The sequence below is a fragment of the Neoarius graeffei genome, chromosome 20 (genome assembly GCF_027579695.1).
Source record: "Neoarius graeffei isolate fNeoGra1 chromosome 20, fNeoGra1.pri, whole genome shotgun sequence".
Classification (NCBI taxonomy): Eukaryota; Metazoa; Chordata; class Actinopteri; order Siluriformes; family Ariidae; genus Neoarius; species Neoarius graeffei.
The window spans coordinates 4665461-4679214 of NC_083588.1; positions in this window are offsets into that span (position 1 = coordinate 4665461).

A 13754-nucleotide genomic window follows, 5' to 3' on the forward strand; every position below is an offset into this window, starting at 1 on the left:
TCTTACATTTTACAACCCCAATTCCAAAAAAGTTGGGACAAAGTACAAATTGTAAATAAAAATGGAATGCAATAATTTACAAATCTCAAAAACTGATATTGTATTCACAATAGAACATAGACAACATATCAAATGTCGAAAGTGAGACGTTTTGAAATTTCATGCCAAATATTGGCTCATTTGAAATTTCATGACAGCAACACATCTCAAAAAAGTTGGGACAGGGGCAATAAGAGACTGGAAAAGTTAAAGGTACAAAAAAGGAACAGCTGGAGGACCAAATTGCAACTCATTAGGTCAATTGGCAATAGGTCATTAACATGACTGGGTATAAAAAGAGCATCTTGGAGTGGCAGCGGCTCTCAGAAGTAAAGATGGGAAGAGGATCACCAATTCCCCTAATTCTGCGCCCACAAATAGTGGAGCAATATCAGAAAGGAGTTCGACAGTGTAAAATTGCAAAGAGTTTGAACATATCATCATCTACAGTGCATAATATCATCAAAAGATTCAGAGAATCTGGAAGAATCTCTGTGCGTAAGGGTCAAGGCCGGAAAACCATACTGGGTGCCCGTGATCTTCGGGCCCTTAGACGGCACTGCATCACATACAGGCATGCTTCTGTATTGGAAATCACAAAATGGGCTCAGGAATATTTCCAGAGAACATTATCTGTGAACACAATTCACCGTGCCATCCGCCGCTGCCAGCTAAAACTCTATAGTTCAAAGAAGAAGCCGTATCTAAACATGATCCAGAAGCGCAGACGTCTTCTCTGGGCCAAGGCTCATTTAAAATGGACTGTGGCAAAGTGGAAAACTGTTTTGTGGTCAGACGAATCAAAATTTGAAGTTCTTTATGGAAATCAGGGACACCGTGTCATTTGGACTAAAGAGGAGAAGGACGACCCAAGTTGTTATCAGCACTCAGTTCAGAAGCCTGCATCTCTGATGGTATGGGGTTGCATTAGTGCGTGTGGCATGGGCAGCTTACACATCTGGAAAGACACCATCAATGCTGAAAGGTATATCCAGGTTCTAGAGCAACATATGCTCCCATCCAGACGACGTCTCTTTCAGGGAAGACCTTGCATTTTCCAACATGACAATGCCAAACCACATACTGCATCAATTACAGCATCATGGCTGCATAGAAGAAGGGTCCGGGTACTGAACTGGCCAGCCTGCAGTCCAGATCTTTCACCCATAGAAAACATTTGGCGCATCATAAAACGGAAGATACGACAAAAAAGACCTAAGACAGTTGAGCAACTAGAATCCTACATTAGACAAGAATGGGTTAACATTCCTATCCCTAAACTTGAGCAACTTGTCTCCTCAGTCCCCAGACGTTTACAGACTGTTGTAAAGAGAAAAGGGGATGTCTCACAGTGGGAAACATGGCCTTGTCCCAACTTTTTTGAGATGTGTTGTTGTCATGAAATTTAAAATCCCCTAATTTTTCTCTTTAAATGATACATTTTCTTGGTTTAAACATTTGATATGTCATCTATGTTCTGTTCTGAATAAAATATGGAATTTTGAAACTTCCACATCATTGCCTTCCATTTTTATTTACAATTTGTACTTTGTCCCAACTTTTTTGGAATCGGGGTTGTATTTATTTCCAAAAGATTTTCCCTGATGTGAATGTGTAGCTTCGTTTACAATTTAGTAGTCCAAAATGGACAGTATTTGATCCTGAAACAACAGTAATGACTACTAGCCCCGCCCCTCAACCACTAACCCCACCCATTATTCTTGTAACCTCGGAGGTGAGCTCCAATTCTTACAAAAGTAATTGCATGACAATTTTACAATCAGTCCACAATTCTTGTCAAGTGATGACAACGATGTTTGATTTTTTTTCCCTAAAGTTTATTATAGCTACAAGCGCTAGGCCCAGTCAGTTGAAACAAACAAAAAAAAATTAAAATTGTCCAGTTTTCATACAGTCTTCAATTACTTTGAAACCTGAGCTCAGTCTCGCAGGATGTTTATTTGCCTGGGTTGTCTCACTCTTGTAAATTTGTGACAATTTGGAAAAAGTTACGCAATTTTAGGTTCGAGCTTGTACATTTTCTTAAGTGTGAAACTGAAGTACAAGGAATTTGTCTTTGAGCTACAGAACATAATATGCAATAATTTCCATGATAGATAACAGATTTGCAGGTAAGTTTACCAAGAAAAACAAAAACAACCAAGACACCAAATGACTATAGCTACCTCTAGCTATTGTTTTTACTCAAGGAGAACATAATGAGAGACTAAACCACAGCTCTTTAGGATACCGATATAGTCTGCACAATATAGCATAAATATTGTATTTGACAGTGTTTTGAGTTAGAATTCATGGGTATGATGTTGTAAATAGAATCTCATCTCATCTCATTATCTCTAGCAGCTTTATCCTGTTCTACAGGGTCGCAGGCAAGCTGGAGCCTATCCCAGCTGACTGCGGGCGAAAGGCGGGGTACACCCTGGACAAGTCGCCAGGTCATCACAGGGTTGTAAAGAGAATACGTAAGAAAAATTTGTATGCGTCTGGTGTCAAAGTCTGTTGAGGAACATGGAAGCATATTGGACATATGTATGATGTGCGACATCTTGACAATGTTTGATGGGAAAACATTGGTGTTCCTGAGTATAGTATTTTTGCAATTCCACTACTGTTAGCATATTGTTAGCATTCATTTTATTCGCATCCCTGTTAGAATGCCAGCAAGTGAATTCCCCAGTTGATTAAAATTGACTGTGCAGCTGTTTATTATGATTGAGATTGTCAATAGCGCCCCTTTGTGGTAGATCTTCAGCTTGCAAAATGCATCATAAGGCACGTCGCTTTTAAAAATTTCTCGAACAAGCGAGCCAGCATCCGTTTTCCAAATGATTAAGATGTTAGCTGAAGATATTCTTAGAAATAACTATCAAAATTCCTCGGTTAAAGTCACACGCTCTGCCCACAGGCCTCCATTCCCCAGCAAGTCACCACTATTTTCAGTGTTTTCACTCCTATTTTAAACTCCAAAGCCCCCCTTGCTCACAATCACAGCACGTATTTAACCCCCGTGTTATCGCCTCGGCAAAAGGTGCCCATAATTGCAAAAGAGGTGAAGCCCGTGTCACCCCACCACACCGGCGGCGCTGCTTTGATAGCACCCTTGCTCACTTTGCACACACTGGCACCCTAATTAACCTCTCTCGATTAGGGCAATTAGCTCCTTGACTTTACACCTAATCCCTAAAAAGTGCACTCAAGTCGTGACTTCCTACCGTCTGGAGCCTGAAACACTCCAGGAAAAGACCATTCAAATGCAGCCATACTCGAGCTCTAGAAGCTTCTCTGAACTTCATGTGAAAGTCCAACCCTGACAGAGTGACAACATTGAACATGTTACTTGGCAGCAAAACAAGCTTTTTTCTTTTTTTTATTTTCCCTTTTTTTAACAGCAGACTGAGTGTACGTGATGGAACATGACATGACTGACAACATAGTAGCGTAAATCTGTTTGACCATGAGACAACATTTTCATAGTCATATTCAATTTACAGTCATACAGCACCACGATGGTTGGAATGTGACTCGTTTTGGCACGCAAAGCCCCGATATGTGAACGACTTCACTGCATGGCCAAGTCCAACCCAAAGATGAAACAACACCCAGAGAAGCACAATCAGAGAAACACGAGGTCCATCTACGTCCATCTTGTATGTGGTGTTGTTAAGGAAACGAATATACAGTGAGGAAAATCCGGTTGGTCCAAAATGCCAGCTCGGTTAAAGGTAGACCGCCCTTCAGATTTTTTATGTGTAGGTCATGAAAAGAATTTTCCCAGACATGCAATTATTTTTGTTTAGTGACCAAAAGCTACTGAATTCGAATCACAGACTTCCAATTTTAGTAGGTTTTTAAAAACAGAACAATTCATGAATTTCAAGCCACATGGCCCTAAATTCTCTGCTATTTTTTCTTGCTTCACCATGATGCAATACAGGTTACTATGTCATGCATCTCGTGGTGGGCTTTCCCCGTTCACGCAAGGCATTGTGTGATACAAATTTGAAACAGGAGAGAAAAATGGAGGACATGAGTGTGCGAATGAAATGTGAAAGACCGACTACAGTAACGGAAAGCGAGAAGAAAAGATGTTATGTTCTATATGAAGGAAAGGAAACGCAGGACCAAACTAATAAAATATGGGTGCTCAGAGAGCACCTCGGTGTGATCAGCTGTTCGTTTAGCGACAGAATGATGGAACTGTCAGTGCACGCTCAAAGGGAAACCTGCGCATGCGCATACGCACGGACTTCCTCTGTCTGCTTGACTGCACGATGTGAGCGATTTCATGCACATTTTCGATTTTATGAAATCAAAAGGCCATGTCGCATTAATGGTGGTAAACTCTGAAGATTCGGAATGGTTTGAGGCTCTTGCAGAAAAGCAACCTTTATGACTTGTTCTACCATCTGATTGGCCAGAAGGTTTTCTGAGAGCATGCCTGGCTGTAACACAAATCGCAGGTTTCTCTTGATTTTAAACTCGCTTGAATATGTTCTCGTTTCCATCGTAACAGCTTCCTTACCCAGCCATGCAACTGTTCTGATGGCGATGTTTTCTGTAAGGAGACATTTATTTCCCATTCATTTTTGGAAAGAGGTTCTTGATGAACCCCATGTGGTCTTCTCCTGTTGTCGCTCATCCCCCTCAAAATGTCACATTTCTGTGCTTTTCAGCTCACCACGGTTGTACAGAGTGTTGATTTGCATTGCTATCAGCTTCCTGTTGCCTTGAAACCATTCTCAGTGCTCTTTTCATCCAGCATGTTTTTTGTTTTTTGCACCACTGTGTGAAGATTTGCACTTTTACTGATGAGCTGACATTTTGATGTTTGACGTGAATGTTAGCTCATGTTAGCTCACATTCTTGACATGATTTCATGCATTCTGCTGCTGCCACATGATTGGCTGATTCGTTTGATAAGATATTACTATATTCGAAAAATCTCACATCCAGTATGAAGAACATATTCTCGCTCAAGCGCACACTTTTTGCTCGGATGCCCAGACAGGAAACACATCTGTTTTTCTTTGTGCAGGCATAAAACATACGAGACCGGTAGTCTCATTGTTGGAACTGTAAATACAGCATAAAAAAATACAGCATCACAGAATCAAAGCACATTTGTTTTAATCGGAAAGATCTGCCAGACTGAAAGAAAGGCCGTGATTCATGACAAGGTGGCTTCGATATAAAGCGTATAAAGTAACAAAACAGAAGGTCAGGAGTAAAGCAAGAGGAAATTTATAGAAGTTTCCATTTCCGCCAAAATGTAATCGATCAGTCAAGATGCGTTTGGTAGCTGAAGGTTGCGTCTTCGGTTGGACGGTGAAGGAAAGAATAAAACCCTCAGGTGTCGTGCTGAAATCCGTTTTCATTTTTTTAAACCCGAAATAAGTTCATGAACAACATAAATTCTAAACTTAGTTGGGTTTTTTCGATTTTTGTCTTTCTTTTCCTTTTATTTTTCATTTTTATTTGACTTTTTTCATTATATATATATATATATATATATATATATATATATATATATATATATATATATATATATGTATATGTGTGTGTGTTTTTGTCTGAAAAGTGTCTCTTTTGTAACATACTGCTTTCTTTCCTGACATACAAACATTTTTCCTGGAACATTTTAATTTTGTGCTGGAAAACTAATGCTTGGAATCTAAAATGTTTTTGTTCTGCCTCGATAACGGAGAAGTCATCAAAGAAAATTAGAGGACTAAATTTGTACTTAAAAAGGTGCCAATACTTTTGCACAGTACTGTCTAAAAATGCGAATTGAATGATTAAATAATTAAATTGGAAGTGAATTTGAAAATTGGATCAGGCACATGATAAAATCTTACATTTATTCAATATATTGCTTGATAGTTTGGGTATTTATAGTTTTTTTCTTTCATTTTGTCTAATTTTTGTTTCTTTTATTTCTATTTTAAGGTGAAATTTTTATATTATTTATATATTTTATATTTCAGGATTTATTTCCATTTTTTTTAGTTTGCGTTTACATTTATGATTTTATTCATCTTATAGTACATTTAAAAATATAACAAATTATCTAAATAAGAAGCAGTCTAAAAATGCTCATTAAACGATGAAATTAAATTATATTAAAATTAATTTCATCATTAAATAAATATCGCATAGAATAAAATAAATTTGCAGTCAATAGTGATTTATAGTCAGAGTATTTTTCCCTATTTTTCTTTTCATTTTTCTATTTTTATTTCTATTTTTATCCTGCTTCTTTTTTTTTTAAACATTTTTAGATTTTTTTTAAATGTACTTTTCAGGTTTTTTGTCTGGTTTTTTTTTAGTTATGATTTTAGTTTGATTTTCCACTGATTATTTTATTCTTCTCGCAGAGGAACAACATCACAATGTTGTTATCTGTTTATAGTTATGTTTCTGTTGTTGAACAGCCATGAAACAGGTTCGTTCCTGTTCTGACAAATATTATAGTAGCTATAAATGTTCATTCTAAAAAATATAAATAAATAAAAAAAAAATCAGCTTGCCATGTTACAGATGAACCAGAAAGTGAAAACTCCTCCATCCTGATAACTTTGTCCATGTTGACAATTGTACTTTGAACAAATTTGTTCACTTGGAATGTCCGTCAAACGAATCGAGCGCATTAATAAAACCTTTGCCAGGTTTTCTGACCAACCAGAACGAAGAATTTGTCAGTTCTGTGTTGTAAACTGTATATATCAGTAAATTACGGTTATATGGAAGCACTCTGGCTATAATTCATGGCTTCTCCTTCATCCTGGAAGATCTTCTGGGAGAACAGGATGGTTGGTTTCGCAGGAACGGAGTTACGGACCGACCACAAATACGCCGCCATATATTTTCAGGCAAATTTCCCGATGTCGACAAGCGTGTAAGGATTTCCTGTTGGCAGTTGGAGTGAGAGGTCTTCACGGGTGGGACGGAGAGGAAGTGGTTTGGTCCTCTGAGATCCAGCGGAATCTGTCAATTTATGATGGAGATCTGAGGACAACGAGGAGACGATACAGAGAGACAGGAAGAGACAGAGACAAAGACAGAGAGAGAGGAATAAAGTGAGTAGTGGAGACATACGCAACGAGCGAGAGGCCTGGTGCGAGTGTGAAGAGTGTGTGTGTGGGTGTGTGTGCATCTGATTAATATTCATCAGGCGGAGAAGACAGATGTGTCTGACATCTGTGTGATGTCAGCGTGTTGTCAACACATTGTTAGCACCGCAAACGTGCAAACAGATTAACGGCCCGCGTCGCCTTCGCCGAGTGCGAAAAAAGCGATTGCAGAGGAAGAAGGGAAGACAGCTTGTTCCTTCACTTCTTCCTGCCGTGCTTCCGATCCTCGGCTGCTCTCGTTGGTGTAAAGACGCTCCTCGTGTCAAGACCCGGCTCCAATTCTGCCTCAATAATCATTCCAAAGCAAGAACTGGATTTCAGGCGCGACCTGCGATTGACGCATGTTAAACTCCACCTCCCAGTTTGCACTGGTGTCTATTTGTTCCGTACATGGCGACGTACAGCATGTGAGCCTCGATTCTGAAATTTCATGCTCGAATCTGATTTATTTGGTCTTCGTATTTTTGATATGCAGCACCAAACACAACAGAAGGTCACTTTAACCATTTTTTTTTTTAGATTTTAATGAACAGCTGTAAATAAACAGGAAGCTAAAAACAAATTTTAAATTTACATCATGAAAACAATTATTAAAAAACAATTTTAATATAAATAATTAATTTGACAATTATTTAAAATTAGAAGTGGATTTGATGATTACTGTGCACGTGGATTTAATCTACAGTTTTAGACATATTTTTTCTTTTTTCTTTTTCATTTATTTGGTTAATTTATGTGTCCATTTACTTTTTCTCTGAAATAGTTCATGATGTAAATTGAAAATGTACTGCAAATGTTTTTCCCCCCAAAAAATTACATTATAAATCTATTGAAATGTATTTTTTTCATTTTACATTTGACTAATATTTTCATATTTTGAATTTTTTCACTTGTCAGATTTCTTTTTTTTTTTTGGAACTGGCAAGTAAAAAAAAATTAATTTGAAATTTCAAATGTAGATCAAAAAATTGATAAAACTGTTCCTGAATTTGTTTTATTATATTCATCACACATATAACTTCCGAGCTTCATGTACATATTTAAATACAGTATGTGTTTTAAAGGAAAGGACTTATTTATCTCGTGTTCTGTGTTCATGAACATTTCTTACAATTTTTATACCAGGTTTATTTTATATGTTGTTCTCCTTTCCTTCGTTGTTTTTGTTAACTTTTAGCATTTTAGAATTTTTTAAATTTCCTTTACCGTTTTCATTTTGATTTTCTTTGTTTTCTTTTTTGCTGTAACTTTGACTTTGTCAGTTTCTTTTCACTTTATTTATTTTTTTCCAGTTCCTTCTTTTGGAAACATGACTGGGAATTAGTGACGCGATCCGAGTACTGATTTCTCTAAACTCCCAGGAAGTCAACATGGCTGCCAATATTCCTCTCCACCAAAGGAACAATTGCAAGCTGTTCACTGTTCACAAGGGGCGTGGCCAAGGCTGAGCTGAAGAGAACCCAGGAAGTCTACAGTCTACCTGGATGAAGTTTAATGTCCCTTCCTGGACTTATGAACATTCTTCAAAAATTTTTAATTGCTTTCAAAATAATTGCTTTAGTCATGAAACCGAGAGAAAATAGTTGACACTGAATCTGGTGTTACAGCTGAAGACCTGCGATGACACCTGAAATAAAAATGTGCGAGTGTCAGCTGATTTACAGGTGTGTTGTGATCCGACTTCATTTTCCACTTGCTTTTATGCAAACAAGCCGTCAGCGTGCTACACCTCAGCCAGCGAGATGTCAGGTGTTGAGCTTGATACAAGAACATCTTGAAGCTCCAGAATCATGAACATTGATTGTCTGGGGAAAAGTTGAACAAAGAAGGAGATCATGAAAAGCCTGGATGAGAAATCTGAGATGGACAAATGGATGTGAAATTTGTTGAAAAAAAAATAAAGAATGAAAATGAGAACTGATGAGAAGAACGAAGATGCTGATGGAGTCCATGTGTTGGGCCGAGGTGTATCCGTATCTGCATTCGAGGACAATACAGGATTCTGTGTGGACACCCAGAGGACCATGTGTGGGTTCGGTGGACGTTGGCCAGATGAGCCTTCCCCTTGTTCTTTCGTTCATTCTCGCTTTCTTTCTTTCTTTCTTTCTTCCAACCCACGCTGTAAAAACAAGCGCATTCCTGCCACTCCCTGATCTTGGCACGTAACCCTCTGTGTGTGTTTTGGGAAAAGCCTGTGTCCAAAAACGATTCATAGTTCAGAAACCACCAGCTCCATTTTTTTCTCCCTGCTGCAAGTCATTTTATTCGTGACATCGTGGGAATTGGTGAAAAAAGGGAAGAAAAGTGCACATGGGGTTTTTTTTTTACGGAGGGGATTTCAGCCGAACGATCGTTCCTCATGACAGACATACTATTTGGGAAAACATTTATGTTTATTCCAACGGATGACACGTTGAATCGTCACGTTTAATGATCTGGTGTGAGGGAGATTATAAGCCATGCACAGAGCGGAGCAGTGGAGGGTTAAGGGTCTTGCTCGAGAGCCCAACAGCAGCTCTGTGGTCGTGCTGGGATTTGATCTCTTGAGAGAACCTTCAAAATAACAGTTCTCTGGGATGTGCACACACACACACACACACACACACACACACACACACACACACGCACATCTGGGATGTGTGTGGATGTGCACACACTTTAGAGTGGTTTGTTCAAGATGTGTATCATGTTTTTTCTTCTGACATGGTCAGGAAGCATGTGACCAGGAAATTGATTCAAACATGGAAGACCCAAACATGGTCCTGTTTTCAGTGCACTTATGTATGAGGATATTTCATCAAAATGTTTTGATCAAGCATCGTTTTCATGTGTCGCAGTATTTTAGTGTCCTCTGTCCACCATTTACTCGTTAGCACATTGTTAAACAGCTTCGTTTTTTGTTATTCGCAGGGACTGAGAAGCATCAAGGCCACACCTCCTTCATTGGACCTGAGATGCATCGAGGCCACACCTCCTTCACTCGGACTGAGAGGCACTGAGGCCACACCTCCTTCACTGGGACTGACAAGGATAGAGGCCAATGCCTCCTTCAATGTGGCTGACAGGAACAGAGGTCACACCTCCTTGAATGGGACTCAAAGGTACAGAGGCCAACCCCTTCTCTCCAAAAATGAGGCACAGAGGCCACGCCTCCTTCACTGGGACTGAGAGGAATAGAGGTCACACCTCCTTGAATGGGACTAAAAGGTACAGAGGCCTTGCCCTTCTCTCCAAAAATGAGGCATTAAGGCCACACCTCCTTCACTGGGACTGACAGGAACAGAAGCCAATGCCTCTTTTACCGGAACTGAGAGCCACAGAGGCCACGCCTCCTTCACTGGGACTGAGAGGCATAGAGGCCATGCCTCCTTCTCTGGGACTGACAGAAATAGAGGTCACACCTCCTTGAATGGGACTAAAAGGTACAGAGGCCAATACCTTCTCCCCAGAAATGAGACACAAAGGTCACGCCTCCTTGACTAGGACTGAGGCACAAAGGCCTCCCCCTCCCCCAATTAATTCAGAGATGCCGTGCCTCCTTCACTATCTGACAGACACAGAGACCACACCGTGCCTATGAAGGAAGCTCAGTGGCCACAACTCCCTGAGTGGGACAGAGGTACAGAGGACACAACTGCTTTAGTGGGACTGACAGAAAAAAAGGCCACACCTTCTTCACAGGTGGTGAAGTCTTGAGTCCACAGCCTCCTCCCGAGGAATGATGGAGGACAGAACTTCTCAGATACCACGTCTGACAGGAACAAAGCCACACTCAAGTCCTGCAGAATAAGGCACAGGGGCCACACCTCCTTTCCTGAAACTGAAAGGCACAGAAGTCACCTGGCAGGCAGAAAGACCACACCCACAACTCTTGAACAAAGTCATGAACCATCACCCAAATTTGATAATTCAAACCTTCATATTGAATTAATTCTTTTCAAGTGTGTAACTGAGTGTGTGATTTTATGCTCATCCTGCTCACCAGCAGTCCTGATCCAGATACACTGCATATTAACAGTGAGATTTGAAGTGAGTGAACAGCTCGCGTCCCTCCAGGCATGCAGATGACATCACCAAAGCACTTATTTACTTATTACACCGTACACTTATTAGTTATTACAGGGAGCTGAGCACCTGATATGCAAACAAACACACGGCGTGGCGGACATAACAACCGCGTTAATGAGATTCCCCGCAGCACGCCATGCTCTCCACACACCATGCGCATAATGTGCTTCAAAAGAATACAATTATGTGTGTGATCGTGAAGCCTGACTCTTATTTGTCCTGCCTCTCTCCATCTTAATCACCTCGCTGATGAGGGTTCTCTCATTATTAGCACTGCGCCGTGTTTGTATTTTCGGCACACAAACACTCCTCGCAGGAGGATATTTTTTCCAGCAGAAGTCCCTCGGGGCAATTGCAAGGCCGAACTTTGAATCCTGCATGACAAGGAGAAATAAATAAGTACCCTATTAAATTAGTAAATAAGTCATAAGTGCTTTAGTGATGTCAAAGCAGCCTTCGGGCCTTGATTTTACATCTATATTTATATAAAACTATTTCCCCTTTGCCCCAAGTGTACTCAATCAGCCAAGACATATTTGACCAAAACATTTGCCTTTTTAGTTTTGCGCTGGAGCGTTGATGCAACAGAGATATCTTTATGTGCATCAATCCCATTTGTTTTTAGATAAACTATTTTAGAAAATGGCATTTCGAGTCCGTATTTATAAATTCAAGTCCAAATGAGATCCCGGTGGCTTTTCAGGACACAGCATGGTACCAAACTGTGCTAAGTAAAAAAGAGATTCCGGTTTGTCCAAGATGGCCGACCAATCAGCCACATCATCACATCAGTGTGATGTCCTGAATGAATTCGACACGATGTGAGGCAGATATTTCCAGAAAGAAAAATTTTGGTTACGTCGGTTATCATGAGCCTCGTAGCACCAGTGCTCGAAATCGTTATAAATCGACAGCATTTGGAAAATTGCACAAACGTGATTTGTTAGTGCTTGAGAAATAGTGTAACTTTTAAAAAAACCCTGAAAGTGTAATATAGGTGGCACGGTGGTGTTGTGTTTTGCGCTGTTGCCTCACAGGCCAACAGGGGTCTTTCTGTGTGGAGTTTGCATGTTCTCCCCGTGTCTGCGTGTGTTTCCTCTGGGTAATCCGGTTTCCCTCACAGTCCAAAGACATGCAGGTTAGGATTATCGGCAGCACGAAGTTGACCGTAGGTGTGAATGTGAGTGTGAATGGTTGTTTGTCTTGATGTATCATTTTTCCGAATGCTGTCGATTAGTAAGAGATGGCGCTCCCCAGAGGGCGACGTCGCGGAGCTCTCCGAGTCAAGTTGCTTCTTTGTCTTCTTTTCTTTCTTACTTTTTTGTGCCGAGTTAAGACACACTCTGCTAACATTTTCTATGATCGGGTGACCTTATTACAGCTGAGAGAGTGGAGTCATTTAGGACTTTTCGACCAGAGCATGCTGGAATCCTACCCTGAGCTAACATGCTATGCTGACTTGACGCTAGGCCGGCCCCCGACAGGGAGCTCTCCTGAGAACAACAGGCCGAAGCGGAGGCGCGGCAGATGGGGAGGAGCTGACCGAAGGCTCTGGCGCTTGGTTAGCAATGGAAGGCTAACCCTCCTGTTTATATTGTTTGTAAACATTCAGTCTCTAGAAAATAAAATGGACGAACTCCACGCTCGGATTTCCACGCAGAAGGACATTCAGGATTGCTCCATATTGTGTTTCTGTGAAACCTGGCTGGGGGAGAGGACACCCGATGAGGCAATAACACCAGATGGCTACATGGTCTTCAGAGAGGACCGATGCACTGCGGAAAGTGGCAAGACTCGGAGAGGAGGAACTCCCCCTCGTCAAACAATCCTGGTGTACCGACTGTAAGATCATCTCAAAATCTTGTTCTGAAAATGTGGAATATCTGACTTTGAAGCTAAGGCCATTTTATCTGCCCAGAGAACTGCAATGCATCATTGTGAGTGTCGTGTATCTCTCCCCCTCTGCCAAGGAGGAGGCTGCACTGAAGGAGCTACACGACATGATCAACGAGCATGAAAACATGTATCCTGATGCTGCTGTCATTATTCTGGGAGATTTTAACCATTGCAATCGCCAGAAAAACATGCCTAAACTGCATCAATTTGTGCATTTCCCCACCAGGGGAAATAAAACACTGGATCACTGCTACAGCAACATCAGAAACGCCTTCTCAGCTGAACCAAAACCCCATTTTGGAAAGTCTGACCACCTAGCAATCCGGCTCAAACCAGTTTATAACAAAAGGCCCAAGATAAAACCAGTCACAGTCAGAACCGTTAACACCTGGACTGAAGGTGCACAGGCTAGCCTGCAGAGCTGCTTAGAGGCCACAGACTGGAGCACTTTCAAAGAGGCCACTAATGACATCCACGAATACACAGAGACTGTGAGCGACTGCATCAGCTGGTGCACGTCCATATGTGCACCTCCCAGGACTGTGCATATGTTCCCCAACCAAAAACCCTGGTTTAATGGGGACATAAAACAGAAAATCA